Source organism: Oryzias latipes, chromosome 2, assembly GCF_053564925.1.
Source record: "Oryzias latipes strain Hd-rR chromosome 2, Olatipes_Hd-rR_3.1".
In the NCBI taxonomy this organism is placed as follows: Eukaryota; Metazoa; Chordata; class Actinopteri; order Beloniformes; family Adrianichthyidae; genus Oryzias; species Oryzias latipes.
Genome location: NC_136238.1, coordinates 4,706,141 through 4,715,453, shown reverse-complemented (window position 1 = coordinate 4,715,453; position 9,313 = coordinate 4,706,141). Strand labels below are relative to the sequence as shown.

The 9,313-nt window shown below is 42.7% G+C and overlaps 1 pseudogene; it reads left to right on the top strand.

The window, feature by feature from the left end:
* The first annotated feature begins 445 nt into the window (after positions 1-445).
* Positions 446-1,965, top strand: LOC144982318 (trace amine-associated receptor 1-like; annotated as a pseudogene).
* Positions 1,966-9,313: the final 7,348 nt, after the last annotated feature.

Here is a 9,313-nt window from a genome sequence, read left to right as displayed (position 1 = left end):
AAGAGGTGGAGGAGGATGAAGAGGAGGAAGAAGAGGAGAAGGTGGAGGAGGAAGAGGAGGAGGTGGAGGAGGATGAAGAGGAGGAAGAAGAGGAAAAGGTGGAGGAGGAGGAAGAGGAGGAGGTGGAGGAGGAGGTGGAGGAGGTGGAGGAGGAGGAGGAGGAAGAAGAGGAACAGGAAGAGGAGGAGGAGGAGGAGGAAGAGGTGGAGGAGGATGAAGAGGAGGAAGAAGAGGAGAAGGTGGAGGAGGAAGAGGAGGAGGTGGAGGAGGAGGTGGAGGAGGAGGAAGAGGAGGAAGAAGAGGAGGAGGCTGAGGAGGAGGTGGAGGAGGTGGAAGAGGAGGTGGAAGAGGAGGAGTAGGAGTAAGTTTTTTAAAAGTCTATCAATATATTTTCTCCTGTTTTTGGTTTGGAAGAAACCAGGGGAGACGTGGGGGTCTGATGAAGATGATGGTCAGGAGGGGGAATTGCATCACCCCTGTGGGTGTCACTGAAGGAGGAGAAAACCCCCCCCTGCTGGAACATTTGACCCACTTCCCCCCTGATGGACGACGGCGGGGGGGGGGGGGGGGGGGGGGGGGGGGGGGCTCCTCTCTCTGCTGTCCCAACCTGAACTCCTCCTGCAGGCGGCTGCTGCTGCCTAGCTTTCAGACGGCGGGGGCTCCTCTACGTCCTGCTGGCCTTCGTCTCTCTGCTCACCGTGACCCTCAACCTGCTGGTTATCATCTTCAGGCAGCTGCACACCCCCACCAACGCCCTGCTGCTGTCCCTGGCCGGGTCAGACCTGGTGGGGGGGCTGCTGGTGATGCCCATGGAGGGGGGTGCGCTACCTGGAGACGTGCTGGCTGCTGGGCCGGCTCATGTGCGCCCTGACGCCTTTCCTCTCCTACTGCCTGCTGTCCGGCTCCCTGGGCCACATGGTGCTCATGTCCGTCCACCGGTACCTGGCCATCTGCCAGCCGCTGCTGTACCCCAGCAGGGTCACCCTGACCCGGTGGTGTTCCTGATCTGCCTGTGCTGGGGCTGCTCCGCCCTCTACAACGGCTGCATTCTGATGGGACAGCGGCCGCACAGGGTCCACAGCTGCCACGGCGAGTGCGTGGTGGTCATCAGCCACACATCAGGAAGTGTCCACCTGTTCTTCTGGTTAGTCGGCCCCCGCTCTGTCATGCTGGTGCTGTACGCCCGGGTGTTGGTGGGGGCCGTGTCTCAGGTCTGGCGCCTGCAGACGGTCCCTTCTATTCCCACGGTGAAGAGGTGGGAGTGGAAAGCAGCCCGGACCCTGGGCATGGTGATGGCAGTGTTTCTCATGTGCTTCTGCCCGTACTACTACCCTTCCCTGGCAGGCCAAGACCCCCCCACAAAGCTGTGGTATTATCTTGGGTCATGCTGCTGAACTCCTGCATGAATCCCCTCATCTATGCCTTGTTCTATCCCTGCTTCAGGAAGACCACCAGACTGATCTTCACCCTTAAAATACCAGCCAGACCAAGATCCTGGAGGGGAAATTGACCACAAGCCAAGCTCCTCCCACCTGTTAAAGTCAGCGTTCATTCAGAGAAAAGACAAACAGATGATAAATGTTTACCCACAAGGCCATTTTTCTGGTTAGTGGTAAACTCCACAGAATGTTTGAATCCATGCCTCAAGTCCCAATAACCCTCAGATTTCCTCTTTGCTTGTTTGTGATCAATGTTCTAACAATAAAGGTTGAACAGTGGCAGTAAACTACCGTTATCAGAGAAAACACTGATTTACCCAGAACACTACATTTTTACAATGTCAGCAAAATGTGAAAGAACATTTCCACAGGATGTTCTGTTTGAAAATGGACAAATATCAAAGGATTTACTCCATCATATCAACTCAATGAAACTATTTTAAATGTTTTGTTTCCACAAACTTTAAATCTAAGGAGCTAAAGCATAAATCCTGGGATAGCAAGGGTTAAATGTCAAAAGAAGATGAATGATTGATGGACTTTAACAGTTTAGCTGCATGAAGTTAAGCAGTAAAAAGGTTTTCAAAAAGACAACAAAAAGATGCTATTAGGCTACAAATATTCATCAATCAATGAAAATTGAAAGTATAGAGAACCTAAATTAGATCATCCTTAAACAAAAGGATGGAGTTTGGAGTCATTTCAGGAAGTGAAGATCATCAATCTCCATCACTTGGAGGAGAAATGTTTCATCAGAATTGGTTTGACCTCAAGATCATTTTGGAAACGATGTTCTTGATTCAAATGGAGAAATTCTTCAATGAAGAGACTTCAAAAGTCAATTTGATATTTAATGTTCAACCAAGGAATTTCAGAAAACCTGCAGAGAAATTCCAATTGCTTTAATCCATTTAATAAGAAATAGAAGATTGTCTTCCAATGTTCAAATTAAACTACCAAATTTAGTCATAGATGAAATAAAACTCACTGAAAAAATGTGATGATAAATATGTAAACAAATCCTTTAAAGGTCAACTCTACCATGACTTTAACAGTAAAGTATCATCAATCTAAAATAACAGACACATCAGGTGATCAACTATGGAAATTCATCAAATGGCCCGTAGTCCCCAAAATGAAAGAAATGCATCCAAATGAAAACAGATCATCTGAATTGACTGTGTTTGAAATTGAAGTCAGACTGTATTTCTCCTCATTGAATGGATTCAGAACTCAAATCCTTTATTGATGACATTTGGAAATCTGCTACAGAATAGTTACTGATCTAGAGTCCAGATTGTTAAATGCCTTGAAATGTCATTGATGCTGAAAGATTTCTAGATTTTTAGACATGTAGACGTTGTTTTGTGTGTAGAGCTGTGCCTTGCATCATTGTGTGGTTGTGTCTGAGAGTTTGTAATGATTATATTTCAATAATAATCAAATATAAAAAGAGGGCGTCAGCAGCTTTAGCATCACCCACCAAGCTTTAGTTTGATGTTTTCTACTGGATTTATTTCCTTTTTGTGGAATAAAGTTGTTTTTAAAACATGATGGCGCTGAAACCAGGGAATTCTGGGATATGTTGGCATGGATAAATGCACACAAACATCCTGCAGACACACAGAACTCTGTGTTGATTATTATTTATTTATTTATTCAAACTTTATTTCACATGATGTCATTTTCCAAGGATTCACTTTCAGGTTTGCAATAAGAACATCATTGTAAATAACAAATACACACATGTATAAATGTACTTTAAATGAAACCAAGTCATTGTAATTTTCAAAATAAAAGCCCGTTGTCCAACAGAGTTGTACTTTTCCAGCTGCAGACGTTTTTAGCGTTTGAAAAAGTTCTCATCTGCTCCAAAACAGCCACCAAAGTGTATTTTGGAGATGTAGCTTCCAGCCTTAAAGGAGGCGGCGCTGTCATGGTGTGGGCTTTCCACTCTGGGATCTGTTTGTTCCCAAAAAGCATCTCAAAGCCATGAGGACTTTTCTGAACTTCCAGTCCCACACAGACACATGAGTTGGTTTGGTTCTCCTGTGTTCTGCAGCAGAGACGTTTTCCTAAACTTGTTGATGACTAAAGTTCTGCTGGGATTTTTCCTCTTCCAAACAGAACCAGAACCTTTTGTAGAGCTGCTTGCTTCAGTGTGTAGAGGAGTGTTTGATTCTCACATCTGGATCTATTTTGGCTAAAGGTGCTGTTTGCTGGTAACCCCCCCGCTGAGGATGTCTTTCTGTATTTGTGCTTCTGTTCATCACTGATTCAATCAACTTTTCCTCTTTTCACGTTGGTGACTCCTTCAATTAACGCAGAAAAACATCATTCAGACTAGTTTTTATGTCTATTTCAGATCCATTTGGACATTTTTATTGTTTGATTCTGTTGGTTTTTGTGGATTTCTGGTTTATATCCATCAGATTTAGTAGCTGCAGCGTCATATGACTTTAGAAAACGTAAAGAAGTGAAATAATTCAGATCAAGTTGATCAGAACTTTTGTTTGCTTTTCCACCGGCTGCTTTGTTTGCAAAGGGAATGCATGTGTGCTGGAATTTCCGGGTGACACGCGCTTGTTTCTTCAGGTGAGGACAATAAATGAGGAAACATCAGACATTCTTGTCAAAGAGAACATTGACTCAGTTCAAGTTTTCCTTCAAGACCAGAAGTCAAACGAAAGTCCCGTGACGTCGCAAACCGGATCGGCCACATTCGGAGAAGATCGGGTAGGCCGGCCAAGATGGCGTCTGCGTAGGTACGTACATTCTGAACTCCTGCAAATGTTATCGGACATAACATCCACTTCACCCAAAAGACCAAGAAAACAGCTCAAAATGTTTCTGGAAGAGAAAAGATCTTTTGAGTTTTGACCTTGATGTTCAGTCCAGAGAGAAAGAGAATGCAAAAAGGTGAAAAAGCTGCAGTACTGAGGACCACCACGTGTCATGACTATGTTAAATCGTCACCAACTTTGGACATGGAAGCTTTCCCTCCTCTTCCTAAAACTCCAAGTAAGCCCCCAGCTGCAAAAAAAGCTTTGCTGGGAGCTGGACAAAGCTCTTCTGATTCAAATGAAGTCATTTGCTGTTTTATCTGAGCTGATAAACAAGCGAGCCGACTCATTGGAAATGCGTGCAGATTCATTGGAAAGGCTTATAAATGAAAACTCAAAGAAGACAGATGAAAACACGCTGAAGATTGAAGGGATAAGGAGAACCTTAGAATTTGCATGCAACGAAATAAAAGACACACAAAAGTCTTTGAAAGATGTTGACCAACGTTTGAGGAATGAAGAAAAAAGCGTGGCTGTTAAGTTTGTTTTATTCTGCCTTATTGTCTAGTTTCTTTATTTTGCTCCTGAATATTGATTTGGAGGATTGTTCCAGGTAGGACAACTCCACAGCTGCAGGGGGCGGTATAAGGAGAATCTAATCTACCAGGCAGGTAGATGGGAAGAGGTATTTAACCAGGTGACAGTGTGCAGGTGAGGGTTTTGTCTGGCAGTCATGGTGAGCTGAGCAACAAACATTTCAATGTTGGATGACTTCGGTGACGCCATTGGTATGTTTATTTCAATTTCATTTCTAGTCTGATATTTGTGGGAACATTGTTCAACAAGTGAAAAAGTTAAATGGCACAATATTTGCAAAAGTTTAAAATAACAGTACATTTCTGACAAACATTTCTGATATCTGTTTAATTATTTTCTGTTTAATTTCAAGGTTATCAAGCTCTCATCCATTCTTTGGTGATAATAAAAAGAAGTTAAAATGAGTGGAGTTGTCCAGCGTCCTCCGTTGTCTCCTGAGCCATTCGAGTTGGGCAACATTGAAAATGAAAAGAAATAACTCGACACTCGGCTCTTTAGGTCCAGGTTCTGGAACTGGAGTCATACTGAAGGAGGTGGAACCTGAAACTCTTTGGTGTCACTGATGAAGATGTGAAGGTCACTGAGATATGTCAGAGCATCATTGTAGATAGGCACGCGCGCTGAGCAGCGCTTCCGGCGGAACTCTTTCTGCCAAACACAGCGGGCGTGACTACGCATGAGCTGCAGAACCACTCTCTGTTCGAACGAACATAACTTTCTCGAGAGGTCGTCTAAAGTTGGGCAAATTTTTTAAAAACTTACTTGACATATTTGTCGTTTCAATTCCATTCCATTTTTTTTTTGACCGTGCGGTATTCACCGAAATTTATTCGGCAAAAACTTCGGTCGTCAAAAACCACTTCGCAGATTTTAAGGTGAGTGTGTCGAATCATAATTTTGCCATTAGACTATTTGTATATGTGTTTTCTTCATCTCCTGCAAATGTCATGACAAAATTCAAACGAGCAAATACCTTTTTTAAGACCGCAAGTCCGCGTTGTGAATGTCCGCCGCCTCCGCCATGATGGAAAATCCTTTGTTTAAAGGGCTCACAATACTCTTTCGTAATTCTGTTATTTTCTATAATCGTCGTGTAAAATCAGCTCTAAATGACTTTTAAGACTTTTTTCTACGAATTAACAACAGTTGAATGTGAAATGAAAAAGTTATGACACTTTGAAGCCTCTCATCCATGTTTTGGTCACACGAATTGTACAATTTTGCTGTTTATCTGGGGCAGAATTTTCGGACAAAATTTGCTCACTTAAAGTGGCATAACTTTCTCATTCTTTGAGCTATCTGGATGATCTTTATGTCATTGGAAAGCTCTCTTTAAGGCCTTTCCAATGACATAAGAATTAGGTAGATCCAGTTAACTTTAAAATTTTAGTAACGTCTCTATTGTAGAAGACCTGCAGCAGGTTTTTTCTGCCATTGATGTTACACATCGATTTGGTAAACCCAATCCAAGCAGCACAGCCACAGATCCACCATCATCATCCGGTTCTCCCAAAGATCCTACAGAGATGCCTTCTGGAGAGCCGCTAAAAACAGAGAAAAAGCTCTGCTTTGCTGAGGACCTTTCCACAGCTGAAAGTCTGGCCCCTCATCCAAAAAGCCAGAGAGGATGGAAAACAAGCTCACTTTGTGGCAGCAGAGGCTTCATCAACGGTCAAGAAGTCATCAGGTCACTGATGGTCATGTGATATTCTGAAACTGAAAACAGGATGGATCTGACTGAACTTCTAACTTACCGATGCACACTTGGAAACACAAAACCAGAATCTACTGATGTGGGCTTTGTTCAGTTTTTCCTCTTTTGTTTTGAATACCTTCAGTATTCATAAAATATTGTTGAGCATTTACTGATGTGCAGGTTAAGCTCAGAGAATATGTTTCTTTTCTTAGTGTTTGAGAGTATTTGTTCTTGTTCTAAATATTTCATTGTCTATTGTTTCCCTGAACACCAGGGGGTTAAGAAGTAATGTCAAACGAAAAGCTATATTCTTATTTCTTAAGCAGCTGAATGCAGATCTTTGTTTTGTCAGGAATCTGATTCTGTTTGTTCTGTCAATTTCTAAATAAATATAACAGGAATGTTCTGCATACAGAATCTGATGCTAAAGGGCACTTTGTTGGGCAAGTTATTGATTACAATAATAATATCATAATTATGCCATTTTTGCTTTGAGAATGTTGATGGAAAAGTACAGAGATGGTCAGAAGGAGCTGCATTGTGTGTTCGTAGATTTAGAGAAGGCGTATGACAGGGTGCCGAGGGAGGAGCTGTGGTACTGTATGAGGTCGTCTGGAGTGGCAGAGAAGTATGTCAGAGTAGTTCAGGACATGTATGAGAGAAGTATGACGGTGGTGAGATGTGCTGTAGGTCAGACAGAGGAGTTCAAGGTGGAGGTGGGACTACACCAAGGATCAGCTTTGAGTCCTTTTTTGTTTGCTATGCTGATGGACAGGCTGACAGACGAGGTAAGACAGGAATCTCCCTGGACAATGATGTTTGCGGATGACATCGTAATTTGCAGTGAGAGTAGAGAGCAGGTGGAGGAACAGCTAGAGAGGTGGAGGTTTGCTCTGGAAAGAAGAGGCATGAAGGTCAGTCGTAGTAAGACAGAATACATGTGTCTGAACGAGAGGGATCAAGGTAGAAGCGTTAGGTTACAGGGGGCTGAGGTGAAGAAGGTGCAGGAGTTTAAGTACTTGGGGTCAACAGTTCAGTGTGATGGGGATTGTGGAAAAGAGGTGAAGAGGCGAGTGCAGGCAGGTTGGAGCGGGTGGAGGAAAGTGTCAGGAGTGTTGTGTGACAGAAGAGTGCCAGCAAGACTCAAAGGAAAGGTGTACAAGACAGTGGTGAGACCAGCTCTGCTCTATGGGTTAGAGACGGTAGCAGTGAGACAGAGACAAGAGGCTGAGATGGAGGTAGCGGAGATGAAGATGTTGAGGTTCTCCTTAGGAGTGACCAGGTTAGACAGGATAAGGAACGAGTACATCAGAGGGACGGCTCATGTTGCCTGTGTTAGCGACAAAGTCAGAGAAGCCAGACTGAGATGGTTTGGACATGTTCAGAGGAGGGATAGTGGATATATTGGTAGAAGGATGTTGGAGATGGAGCTGCCTGGCAGGAGGGCGAGAGGACGGCCAAAGAGGAGATACATGGATGTCTTAACAGAGGACATGAAGTTGGCTAATGTTAGGGTAGAAGATGTTCATGATAGAGTGAGGTGGAAAAGGATGATTCGCTGTGGCGACCCCTGATGGGAAAAGCCGAAAGAGAAAGAAGATATACGGCTACAACTTGAACACAGAAAATAAACAACTATTTCTTATAATTGAGAGTACAGTGAAAAAATGGCTTCAGAAATATCCAAACTCTGCAATTATTGTGTGTGTGGGGGGGGGGGGGGATTTTAACATGACTTTAAACCCTCAGATTGATCGGTGCCCCCCCGTGCATCATAATGACAAAAACCTATTTTTGAATCTTTTATGGAAGAGTTTAAACTGGTGGATATCTGGAGACTCAAACATCCTCATATACCATCTTTAACATGGAGTAATAAATCTAGAACAGCCCTCTCTCCATTAGACTTTTGGTTCATTTCTAGTGATTTACAAGATAAGGATATTTCAGTCAATGTCTTACCGTGTCCACTTAGTGACCATCAAGCTGTCCGTATAGATGTTATGTGTCCCTCACAAAATGTCAATAAATCTCATTATTGTAAATTAAACAACTTGCTGCTCAAAATGACAGAAGTGCAAACAATAATTAATAATCTTCTTTCAAAATGTTTTAGTAAAGCCACATTGGAGAACTCTTTCTCTGTTAACTGGGAGTTGTTCAAATAGGAATCAGTCAAGTTTTTAAGAACATTTGGTGGTAACTCACCTGAACTAAGAAAGAAACAAGAGCATGACCAAATCACAGGCATCTCAGTACTATCACAAAAACCTGTCAGATGAGCAGAAACTACAAATGATCAAACTACAGGAAGACTTGGATCAAGTTTATCAAAGAAAAGCAGAAGGAGCTTTTATTAGATCCAGAAAACAATGGCTGGAGCAAGGAGAACAAAACTCCTCTAAGTTTTTAAAATGGAGAAGCATCAAGGACAAATAAACACTATTAACGAGTTAAACATTCATGACATAAGCTGTAGTGATGCTAAAATAATCTCCAACTATTGTTCATCATTTTATAAGAATCTGTATTCATCCCAATATTCTGAAATAGAAGCTGAAATCTTTCTGAACTCTTTAAACAGTACCAGAACAATGAAAGACTCTGAGAACTTTGTGATGATCCAGTGAGTCTTGGAGAAGTCTGTGACTGCATCAAGGTGATAAAACCAAAGAAATCTCCAGGAACTGATGGATTCACTTCTGAAGTTTAGACTTTATTCTACCAGCAGATGGCGCCTTTTTTACTGGAAGTTTACAATGAAAGTATTTCCAATGACAGCCTTTGGCTTCCAATAA